The sequence below is a fragment of the Bos taurus genome, chromosome 12 (genome assembly GCF_002263795.3).
Source record: "Bos taurus isolate L1 Dominette 01449 registration number 42190680 breed Hereford chromosome 12, ARS-UCD2.0, whole genome shotgun sequence".
Taxonomy (NCBI): Eukaryota; Metazoa; Chordata; class Mammalia; order Artiodactyla; family Bovidae; genus Bos; species Bos taurus.
The window spans coordinates 39050120-39063564 of record NC_037339.1 but is presented as its reverse complement, the minus strand read 5'-3'; positions in this window follow the sequence as shown (position 1 = coordinate 39063564).

Sequence of the window (13445 nt, the reverse complement as noted above, 5' to 3'; positions counted from 1 at the left end):
AAAACATCTAAACAGACATTTCTCCAAAGAAGACATATAGATGGCTAACAAACACATGAAGATATGCTCAGCATCACTGACTATTAGAGAAACGCAAATCAAAACTTCAATGAGATATCACCTCACACCAGTCAGAATGGCTATCATTAAAAAATTTACAAATAATAAATGTTAGAGAAGCTATGGCAACCCACTCCAGTGTTCTTGCCTGGAGAATCCCAGGGACGGGGGAGCCTAGTGGGCTGCCATCTATGGGGTTGCACAGAGCGGGACACGACTGAAGTGACTTAACAGCAGCAGCAGAGAGGCTATAGAGGAAAGGGAACCCTCTTGCACTGTTGATGGGAATGCAAATTGACGCAGCCATTATGAAGAACAGAATGGAGACTCCTTATAAAACTAGGAATAAAAACTGTTTGACCCAGCAATCCCACAATTAGGCATATATCCTGAGGAAATCAAAATTGAAAAAAGACATATGCAACCCAATATTCATTACAGCTCTGTTTACAATAACTAGGACATGGAAGCACTCTAGATGTCCATTGGCAGAAGAATGGATTAAGAAGCTGAGGTACAAATACAAGGGAATATTACTCATCCATCAGGAGGAAATTAAAGGACACTTGCTCCTTGGAAGAAAAGCTATGACCAACCTAGATAGCATATTAAAAACTAGAGATATTACTTTGCCAACAGAGGTCCATCTAGTCAAAGCTATGGTTTATCCAGTAGTTGTGTATGGATGTGAGATTTGGGGTATCGAGAAAGCTGAGCGCCGAAGAATTCATGCTTTTGAACTGTGTTTGTTGGATAAGATTCTTGAGAGTCCCTTGGATTGCAAGGAGATCCAACCAGTCAATCTTAAAGGAAATCAGTCCTGGATATTCATTGGAAGGACTGATGCTGAAGCTGAAGCTCTGATATTTTGGCCACCTGATGGGAAGAACTGACTCATTTAAAAACACCCTAATGCTGGGAAAGATTAAAGGCAGGAGGAGAAGAGGACAACAGAGGATAGGATGGTTGGATGGCATCACTGACCTGATGGACATGAGTTTGAGTGATCTCCAAGAGTTGGTGATGGACAGGGAAGCCTGGAACTCTGCAGTCCATGGGGTCACAAAGAGTTGGACACAACTGAGGAACTGAACTGAACTGATAAAAAGGAATGCATTCAAGTTAGTCCTAATGAGGAGGATGAACCTAGATATTATTATACAGAGTGAAGTAAGTCATAAAGAGAAAAGTATCATATACTAAGGCATATATATGGAATTAATAAAGATGGTACCAATGAACCGATTTGCAGAACAGCAATGGAGACACTGACATTGAGAACAAACTCTCGGGCACGGCTGGGTGGTGGAGAAGGTGTTGGTGGTAGGTATGGAGAGAGTAACATTGAAATGTGCATTACTATATGTAAAATAGATAGTAAATGAGAATTTGCTGTATGACTCAGGGAACTCAGACTGGGCCTAGGGAACAGCTTAGAAGGGTAGAATGAGGAGGGAGGTGGCAGGGATGTTCAAGTGGGTGGGGACATGAGTAAATCTATGGCTGTTTCATATTAATGTTTGGTAGAAACCAAAGTAATACTATAAGGCAATTATCTTTCAATTAAAAATAAATAAATTTCAAAAAAGAGATTGGATGGGCTGGCAGGGAGGACAACAAAAGTGAAGTCAAGAAAGAAGACATTTTCTGGAAGAGTAAATCTTTAGTTTGATCTTAGAGGGGAATTCTGGAGTGTAAATTATAAAAAGTTGTTCTGATGAAAGGCAAATGAGCTGGACTTTCATATACCTATATTCATCACTCATTGTTTAAATATTCCCCAGTGTTGTAAATTCCCAGTTCTTGGAATTTCTTTGTTCTTACAAAACAGAATCGATTAGTCTAAGTTAGTCCTCTGGCAAAAAACTCCAGGTGCTGGCTGTTTAAGGTAAAAAGACACTTGAAGCTGAGGGCTAAACAAAACAAACAAACAAACAAATGAACAAAATCAGAATGTTTCTCAGAGGAGCATGGCACTGTTAAATACAATCATTAATTGAAAGAAAAGAGGGAGGAGATATTGAAAACTGAGGAAAGAAAAGAAATAATGAAATTGTTTTGTAAGAGGAAAGATGTGAAACTGGAATTGGTAATAGATTATAGGGTTTTCCAGGTGGCTCAGTGGTGATGAATATTCTGGCCAATACAAAAGGTGGAGGAGATTCAGGTTCGATCCCAGGGTCAGAAAAATCCCATGGAAGAGGAAATGGCAACCCACTATAGCATTCTTGCCTGGATAGTCCCATGGACAGAGGAGCATGGTGGGCTACAGTCCATGGGGTTACAAAGAGTTGGACATGACTGAGCACCTGAGCACAGCATATATATTTATAATATGTAAACTATGTACTGATACTTCACTTGCATGTCCTATATTTTTTACTTTTTTCATATTTTAATAAACTTAAAATAGGTCATTTATACTTACCATACAATTGATTGTATATGCTGATTTTTCCAAATCCTGATCTGGCTTTTTCTTCTATAGCTAGAATATTACCCAATATCATTAATGCCTCTAAGTGTGTAATTAGTGGAAATCATCTTTTCTGCTTGTTTTATTAATTTTGATTCCTCAAGTGTTAGTTCTTGTGTTGGTTGAGTTGTTTCTTAGTGTTGGCTATGAAATGTACTTATTTTCCTAGCTGAACTTTCTACCAGATTGCCTATAGCATCCTTTGCACAGCCTGCTTATGGGTAAAGACCTGGCAGCAGATGCTGCAGCTTTTGTTTGATCTATTTTCTATGAGAGTGGCAGAAGAGTGTAAGACATGGCAGGCATAGTACTTGAGAAGAAAATTTGGGTGTGAGCCCCCCGTTTCTTCCAGTGTATAGCCAGCTGCCTTGGGCATTGCCCTGTCACTCTAACTCAACTCATAAACCCTGTGCTTTTGCCTGTAGGTGTCTGCCTCCATGGCTATTGCCTGACACATGTTAGAAGTGTACAGGGAAAAATTTTCCTAGTTGTCTCTGTGGGGGTAATCAAACTAATAACACCTTTCTTTGGCTGCCACTGCAAAGGAGAAAAACTGAAAAGGCAGGAGGAAATGTGGTGCAGTGCCTCCTGTCTTTTCTGTCTGTTTCTGTCCAGACAGAAGATTGTGAGCTCTTATTAATAGAAGCATACTATGCCACACATTTTATGGATTACTTCTTTAAATTCATTTTGTCTTCTATGTTTGAAAGATTATGAATAGTTTATGAGACACTAGTTTCCTTTTCTTGTTATCAATGCATTAACTTTTTTTTTCCTTGTTTCTAAAAATTCAGTGTTAGATAGGCAGGCTTAATGTGTGCTAGTTTAGTCTTTGAATAGAAACAGAGATTGTTTCTCAAAAAAAAAAAAAGTGTAGGAACATTTGTGAATCTAAGGTAAAAGGTTTTATATGTAGGGAAAATCCTATAACAAATGTTCACAATGTCAGCAGTCCTTCATATAGATCTGAGGAAATATATATAATAAGTAGATACAAGCAGAGTTTTATAAACTTATAAATCAGCTGTTATCAATCTCTTTCAATGTTCTTTATAACTTACCAATATTTTACTTGTTCACAAAAACGGTATTAAACAAACATGGGAGAGATAGAAAAGAAGGCATTTGTAACTATTTTCAGCCACTACGGAGGAAATTTCTGGGATAATATATGGGTAAAAGAAAATTGAGGTCTTTATCTGAAGGATATGTTTAAAAAATAAAATTTTTTTTATTTGCTTGTTTCTTGATCAGTATAGAGTGACGAAAAACAATTAGGTTGTTCACCATCTGAAACACTGCACAACATACTAACCTAAGGAATTGATTTCAATACATGATAGACACATTGCAAATATGTTTCTACTGAATGTTACCACTCTAGGAACAATAGCAACAACAAGGTAAGTCATAGAATAAATACATTTAAGACATATTTTTTAAGGAATTAAAATTAAGGAATATACTTTTAAAATTAGACACATTTCACACAAATAGAACAGGTTTAGGAAAATTATATTTCTAGTGCTTATTCACTTATTTGAAATGTTCTTAAAACTCTAGACTCCTTGTACCATATCCTATCTTCATGTCCTACTGTTGCTGCTAAGTTGCTTCAGTCGTGTCCGACTCTGTGCGACCCCAGATACGGCAGCCCACCAGGTTCCCTGTCCCTGGGATTCTCCAGGCGAGAACACGAGTGGGTTGCCATTTCCTTCTCCAATGCATGAAAGTGAAAAGTGAAAGAGAAGTCGCTCAGTCGTGTCTGACTCTTCGCAACCCCATGGACTGCAGCCTACCAGGCTCCTCCGTCCATGGGATTTTCCAGGCAAGAGTATTGGAGTGGGGTGCCATTGCCTTCTCCATCCTCATGTCCTAGAGAAGGTCATAAATGTGAGACTGAAGAAGCCAACCAAAGAAGTGCATGTTGGGAAACCAAGATGAGAGGCTCTAACAGAGAAGACTGTATGAGAAGAAAGAAGAGAAAGAAAGAACAACAACAACAAAAAGACTACTGAGCACATATATGTTTGTGACAGGGCACTTACATATACCATGTGACATAATTCACTGGGTATCTCTGAATAGCATGAATACTGTGATGAGTTTGTCTTCCTGGCAACAGTATCTCTCATCTGGCAGGCCATCTTTAAATATTTGTGGTAACTTTTAATATATGAATAGAAAGTGTAGGGATTTTGAAAGATTCTATGACAGCAAGTAAACTTGTTTGTTTTTAAATCTATCTATATTTTGAGACTGCAAGGAGGTCAAACTAATCAATCTTAATGGAGATCAATCCTGAATGTTCATTGGGAAAACTGTTGCTGAAGCTGAAGTTCCAATACTTTGGCCACCTGATGTGAAGAGCAAACTCATTGGAAATGATGCTGGGGAAAGATTGAAGGCAAAAGAAGGGGGCGACAGAGGATGGTATGGTTAGATAGCATCACCAACTTAGTGAATGTGAATTTGAGCAAACTCCAAGAGACTGTGGAGGACAGAGGAGGCTGGTCTGCTGCAGTCCATAGGGAATCAAAGAGAAAGACAGGACTTAGTGACTGAACAGCAATAACAACATTTTGAGTTGGTTGGCTTAGATGGATAGAAAACATTCTTTTACTTCAGAAAAATGTTAAGGGGTCTATTTATTTAACAAAGGCATGATTGTGAGCATAGTATGTAGGTGGGAAAGGTTTAAGTAGAAATAAGAGTTAAAATATTATAATATACAAAAAAAAATATGTGGGTTTGGGAAGTGACTATTGGCATTGAAAGGGGTGAGAAGAAGCTAAAAAGAGAATGGCACCAGAAATATGATGGGGAACCAGTGTTCGTGAAACCTGATACTGAATTGAGAGCTTTCTTATATAGAATGCTGCTATGAAATATTAAATTTTCTCTTTTTCCATTTATATTCCATGATTACTCTCAGAGGCACATGCTAGCTAAATGTTACCCATGTCTTTATCTTCCTGGAAACACATGGTAACTACATTTCCACTCTTCCTTGACCTTAAGGTGGAAGCTGTCACTGTTCTGCTGTGTGGATGGAAGTGAAATACACCCTTATTATCCTAGGAATAAAGTATTTCATGTTTCCTCCATATTTACCTTGTTTTGTTTTTTTGGGGCAGTTGGATGAAGATGATACATTACACACACACACACACACACACACATAAATGTGAAAGTGAAAGTCTCTCAGTCATGTCTGACTCTTTGTGACCTCATAGAAGATACAGTCCATGGAATTCTCCAGGCCAGGATACTGGAGTGGGTAGCCTTTCCCTTCTCCAGGGGATCTTCCGAACCCAGGGATTGAATCCAGGTCTTCCGAATTGCAGGCAGATTCTTTACCAGCTGAACCAAAAGGAAAGCCTAAGAATACTGGAGTGAGTAGCCTATCCCTTCTCCAGCGGACCTTCAGGACCCAGGAATTGAACCAGGGTCTCCTGCACTGCAGGCAGATTCTTTGCCAACTGAACTCTCAGAGAAGCCCACATACACATACATATATATATAATACACATATATAACATATATATATAGTGTGTATACACTATAGTGAATATTAAAAAATGTATGTATGTATTATATACACACACACACACACACACACACACACATAGTGTTTAGAGGTGAAGAATCTTTCTGACAATGCAGACAATGGGGGCTCAATCCCTGGGTTGGGGAGACCCCTTGGAGAAAGAACTGGCAACCCATTCCAATTTTCTTGCCTTGAAATTCCATGGAGAGGAACCTGGTGGGCTATAGTTCATGTGGTCATGAAAGAGTAAGGCATGACATAACAACTAAACAACAACAGGAATTATGTACATATGTGTGTATTTATATATCTTGTATATAAAATTTGTGGTGAGATGATAAGCTTCTTCTGGAGAATATTTTAAAGAGGCAAATGTCTAGGCCACATACTCATAAAATCTTGTTTAATGCACCTCATTAGGATGGGAAGCATGTGTACACCTGTGGCAGATTCATGGTGATGTATGGCAAAACCAATACAATATTGTAAACTAATTAACCTCCAATTAAAATAAATAAATTTATATTAAAAAAATGAAAATCTTGTTTAAGTGGTCAAGAAAAACAACAGGGTACTTTAACTTCTACAGGTAAATTCTAATATGTAACAAGGTAAAATTTTGGGCCTGGGGATGATGTGTTATACTGTGGTATAAGTAGGACCTGAGGAAAATTTATATACCTTTGAGAGATAACTATCCTCAAAAGAGGTCATTAGAGAAGAAAGACTATTTCTACTGAGAAGGAAAATCCCTTAAATTTTCCCATTTAACATATTCAGCGGCAACTGAATATCTCCATTAAGTTTCTTAATTCCTCACTATTCTAAACAATGTCCTAACTTTCAGATAAAAGCTCTAGACTTGCTGTAAATATACCTTATATTTCAGTACCACTCAAGTTCTGATTCTACACCTGATATTAAACTATACAAACTGTGTTACGTCAAAAAGAAACCCAGTGGTTCTCTGACTGATTCTTTTATCTAACAATTTAATTAAGTAAATAATTTTCATTAAGCTCTCCATTAAATTTAGAAGCAGCAAACTCATATCAGTTTTTAAAAATGTCATTGTAACTGCCACTCAAAGTTTTGCTTTCAGTAGGCATTTTATTCAAAGTACCCATGTTAAATAGTTTAAACCTTGTTTAATCATTGTATACTAGAGATTACCAGGGTTTCTTCCAACCAGATCCCTATTACCTTCAAACTCTAAAATTCTAGGTCAGAAAAACACTTTAAATTCTCATTTCCTTTTAGCTTACTTTTTCCCCACAACCATTTCTTCAGTTGATTACTATATAGGTCACTGTTTTTAGTTGCAGACAACAGAATTCCTTCAAGCTAGATTTTTAAAGAAAACAATAGGTAGGGTACAGAATTTATAGGAATGGCTTAAAATTTAATAACATAAAGTAATATAAAATAACATAAGGATAAATGTTCAAACATATATCGAATTGGTCCTATTAGTCAATAAAAGAATTTGGAGGTCATGGACTATACAGTCCATGGAATCCTCCAGGCCAGAATACTGGAGTGAGTAGCCTTTCCCTTCTCCAGGGGATCTTCTCAACTGAAGGACTGAACCCAGGTCTTCCACACTGCAGGCAGATTCTTTACCAGCTGAGCCACAAGGGAACCCCAACAGTATCTTCCTTTGAAAGATATCTTGAATGGTATCTCTACATATATCCTGACATCTATCACCACAACTTTACACCTAGAGACATCCTTAGGAATTGATGGTGAATCATGTTTCTTTGACATTCTATACTTTCTTGAACTTGAATAAAAATATTTCTATATCCTTTAACTGAAGTTTAGCTTTTTATTGTTTTGAATGTAAAGTGCAGGCTACAATAGTATTAGCACAACTTATGACTACCAAACAGGTCAATGGGACAAAAATAATTAAAAACCCCTGTCTTAAAAGAGTTAAATCTTTCTGCTTCAAACCCTGATTTCCCTGAGTGAAGGCTCAAAGCTTGCTCCCTTTTGTGACTGTTGGTGGAACCCAGATCACATGAGAAAAAAAAAAATTAAAAACTATAAGTGAATCTAGGATATATATAAAGCATTCTAGTATTCGTAATATAAGAAGGCCTTTAGGGATTGAAGTAGGTATGGAGTAAGCAATTACTGTATACTAAAAGAGCATAAATTATCATTTACCTCTTATAATCACAAGCTAGAATCAAGTTTCCCAAAGAAACATTAACAGCCTCAGATATGCAGATGATACCATTCTAATGGCAGAAAGTGAAGAAGAGCTAAACAGCCTCTTGATGAGGGTGAAAAAAGAGAGTAAAGAAGCTGACTTAAAACTCAGCATTCAAAAAATGAAGATCATGGCATCCGTTCCATCACTTCGTGGCAAATAGATAGGGAAAAAGTGGAAACAGTGACAGACTTTATTTTCTTGGGCTACAAAATCTCAGTAAATGGTGACTGCTGCCATGAAATTGAAAGATGCTTGCTCCTTGGAAGAAAAGCTATGACCAACCTAGACAACATATTAAAAAGCAGATACATTGTTTTGCCAACAATCTGTCTATTAAAAGCTATTATTTTTTCCATTAGTCATGTATGGATATGAGAGTTGGACCATAAAGAAGTTGAGTGCTAGAGAACAGATGCATTGTAACTGTGGGACTTATAGTCCCTTGGGCTTCAAGGAGATCAAAGCAGTCAGTCCTAAAGGTAATCAACCCTGAATATTCAGATGCTAAGGCTGAAGCTCCAATATATTGGCCACCTAATGAGAAGAGCTGACTCATTGTAAAAGACCCTGATGCTATGAAAGATTGAAGGCAACAGGAGAAGGGGCAGCAGAGGATGAGGTGATTGGATGACACCACCAACTCAATGGACATGAGTTTGAGCAAATTCTGGGAGATAGTGAAGACAGGGAAGCCTGGGATGCTGCTGCGGTTCATGGAGTTGCAGAGTCAGACATGACTTTGCGATTGAACAGCAACAGCAAAAACAAAATATTGAAAATGATGACAAAAGGCTTTTTAAATAATTTATGTATACTTCATAGCTATATGTTACAACATTTTAATGGAAAGCAACAGAAAAGAAGAAAAATTTTAATAAAAATGGATTTATTGGGAAGATAATCAGGAAGCTCACTAACTGAAGGAAGTGTTGAAAAACTCTGAAGAATAAAAAGGGCATTCTTATTATACTTGATGGTTCTCTTAATTTTTGCATTTAAAAAAATGTTTTAACAGTATGAAATACTTAGGTATTCTGGTGCCTTTGAGTCCTCAAGTTCTGAGGGAGTTTCCCAAGTAATCACCACAGATGGGAAGGGAGGAAGCCTGGTTTTTTTCAGATGATGCTGAAAGTTCCCTCCAATTACTCCCTTCTGACACTACATCTGCAGGTATGAGAAGGGTTGCCTCATTACTCGTGGGTAGAGATGGAAGTCCAACCTTCCAATGTGGTCTCTCTTCATATGTTAGGTTGTAGGGAGGGGGCTTGTTACCATTTGGAGAAGGTGAAATTTTCACAACTCCTTGCTCAGCTTCATTTTTTTTTTTTTTTGGCATCGCCCTTGCAGATGTTTTGCAGTACCTCTTTGTAACCTCTCCAATGTTGTGTTTTAGACTTCCCACTAAGATTTTTCCTGGTTTGGATGAAGATAAGGCCACATTTCTCTGTGGTGTTGGCTGCAGCGGACTAGCTATTGTCTAAAAGTTTTCCGTCCTCTGAGACTACTCCTTTACTGTCTCTTGGTTATATAGAATATGTGTTGTTTTTCTACTTCACTGGCATTTTAAAATTACCAGTTTCTCTATCATCTGGTCCAGAGTATTTGAGGCAAAAAGAAAACCCTGGAGACTCACCATTGTAATATTTCTTAGATACCAACGGACCTAGCTGGTCTGCTTTATTCTCCCTTCATTTCAGAATCTTCTTTTGTTTGTTTTATACATAATAGCTAGGGATTTTAGTTGTATTTAGCAGGAGAAATAGAAAAAAAAAATTGTTCTCCATCTTCCCAGAAACAGAAGTAACTTATATTTTTGTCTTTATATATGCCACCTTGGCTTCAAAGATATAGTGAGAATTTTTATTTTATTTTTAAATATTTACTAAACCCATATTGAAAGGTATATTAGTCCATACTTATTGTTTACCAGCTCACTTAAGCCTCCCAGTTGAAAAAGCAGAGCCACAGAGAGCTCCACTAACTTTTACTAAATCATACAGCTAGTAAGTATCATAAGCAGGGTGTGAAACTGGAACATTTGGCTCCAGAGCTGTCTTAATCACTTTTATATATTGTCCTTCCCATCATGAAATGGCATGTCATCTAACAAGGGCCAAGTAAATATCTTGGCCTGGTCATTTTGCTTACAAAGTTGCATCTCTTACAGTAAGAAGGAAGGAAGAGTTTCTTGGAAGCCAAACACAAGAAAAGACACCAAGGTTTCATGTTTGATTGGTGCCATAATTGGGTCATAAACTTCCTTATTCTTGACTGATAACTCAACTATAGACGAAAGTCTCTTACTTTTCTTTTTTTTTTTTTAACATATATCTTTTATTTATGAATATATCAAACAAAACTTACTAAAGTTACAGAGATTTAGATAAAATAATAATCTTTTTTTTTTACGATATATGCATTTTTATTCAGAGCTTATTATACAAGAATAGTATTAAATTATTTCACCCCTTTTAAAAGTTAAATTATATATGACACAGGCTTCCTATTATTTTTCTTTGGGTTCATCAATTTCTTTTTCTGTACCTATTGATTTATTCCATTTCCTTTCTTTTTTAAAATTTTTTTATTATTATTATTTTTTACTTTATTGTATTGGTTTTGCCATACATCAACATGCATCCACCACACGTGTACACGTGTTCCCCATCCTGAACCTCCCTCCCTATACCATCCCTCTGGGTCATCCCAGTGCACCAGCCCCAAGCATCCTGTGTCCTGCATCGAACCTGGACTGGTGATTTGTTTTTTATATGATATTATACATGTTTTAATGCCATTCTCCCAAATCATCCCCCCACCTCCCACAGAGTCCAAACGACTGTTCTATACATCTGTGTCTCTTTTGCTGTCTCGCATACAGGGTTGTCGTTACCATCTTTCTAAATTCCATATATATGCATTAGTATACTGTATTGGTGTTTTTCTTTCTGGCTTACTTCACTCTGTATAATCGGCTCCAGTTTCATCCACCTCATTAGAACTGATTCCAATGTATTCTTTTTTTTTTCCAACTTATTATTCATTTTATTTTTTTAAAATTTTTTTTAATTTTATTTTTTAATTTTATTTTTAAACTTTACAATATTGTATTAGTTTTGCCAAATATCGAAATGAATCCGCCACAGGTATATCCGCATTCCCCATCCTGAACCCTCCTCCCTCCTCCCTCCCCTACCCTCCCTCTGGGTTGCCCCAGTGCACCAGCCCCAAGCATCCAGTACCGTGCATCGAACCTGGACTGGCAACTCATTTCATACATGATATTATACATGTTTCAATGCTATTCTCCCAAATCTCCTCACCCTCTCCCTCTCCCACAGAGTCCATAAGACTGATCTATACATCGGTGTCTCTTTTGCTGTCTCGTACACAGGGTTATTGTTACCATCTTTCTAAATTCCATATATATGTGTTAGTATACTGTATTAGTGTTTTTCTTTCTGGCTTACTTCACTCTGTATAATAGGTTCCAGTTTTATCCATTTCATTAGAACTGATTCAAATGTATTCTTTTTAATGGCTGAGTAATACTCCATTGTGTATATGTACCATCGCTTTCTTATCCATTCATCTGCTGATGGGCATCTAGGTTGCTTCCATGTCCTGTCTATTATAAACAGTGCTGCGATGAACATTGGGTTACACGTGTCTCTTTCCCTTCTGGTTTCCTCAGTGTGTATGCCCAGCAGTGGGATTGCTGGATCATAAGGCAGTTCTATTTCCAGTTTTTTAAGGAATCTCCACACTGTTCTCCAGAGTGGCTGTACTAGTTTGCATTCCCACCAACAGTGTAAGAGAGTTCCCTTCTCTCCACACCCTCTCCAGCATTTATTGCTTGTAGACTTTTGGATCGTAGCCATTCTGACTGGCATGAAATGGTACCTCATAGTGGTTTTGATTTGCATGTCTCTGATAATGAGTGATGTTGAGCATCTTTTCATGTGTTTGTTAGCCATCTGTATGTCTTCTTTGGAGAAATGTCTATTTAGTTCTTTGGCCCATGTTTTGATTAGGTCATTTATTTTTCTGGAGTTGAGCTGTAGGAGTTGCTTGTATATTTTTGAGTTTAGTTGTTTGTCCATTGCTTCATTTGCTATTATTTTCTCCCATTCTGAAGGCTGCCTTTTCACCTTGCTAATAGTTTCCTTTGTTGTGCAGAAGCTTTTAAGTTTAATTAGGTCCCATTTGTTTATTTTTGCTTTTATTTCCAATATTCTGGGAGGTGGGTCATAGAGGATCCTGCTGTGATGTATGTCAGAGAGTGTTTTGCCTATGTTCTCCTCTAGGAGTTTTATAGTTTCTGGTCTTACGTTTAGATCTTTAATCCATTTTGAGTTTATTTTTGTGTAAGGTGTTAGAAAGTGTTCTAGTTTCATTCTTTTACAAGTGGTTGACCAGTTTTCCCAGCACCACTTGTTAAAGAGATTGTCTTTAATCCATTGTATATTCTCGCCTCCTTTGTCAAAGATAAGGTGTCCATATGTGTGTGGATTTATCTCTGGGCTTTCTATTTTGTTCCATTGATCAATATTTCTGTCTTTATGGCAGTACCATACTGTCTTGATAACTGTGGCTTTGTAATAGAGCCTGAAGTCAGGTAGGTTGATTCCTCCAGTTCCATTCTTCTTTCTCAAGATAGCTTTGGCTATTCGAGGTTTTTTGTGTTTCCATACAAATTGTGAAATTATTTGTTCTAGCTCTGTGAAGAATACCATTGGTAGCTTGATAGGGATTGCATTGAATCTATAAATTGCTTTGGGTAGTATACTCATTTTCACTATATTGATTCTTCCAATCCATGAACATGGTATATTTCTCCATCTATTAGTGTCCTCTTTGATTTCTTTCACCAGTAACAGCTGAGTAATACTCCATTGTGTATATGTACCATCGCTTTCTTATCCATTCATCATTCATGGGCATCTAGGTTGCTTCCATGTCCTGTCTATTATAAACAGTGCTGAGATGAACGTTGGGGTACACATGTCTCTTTCAATTCTGGTTTCCTCAGTGCGTATGCCCAGCAGTGGGATTGCTGGATCATAAGGCAGTTCTATTTCCAGTTTTTTAAGGAATCTCCACACTGTTCTCCATAGTGGCTGTACTAGTTTGCA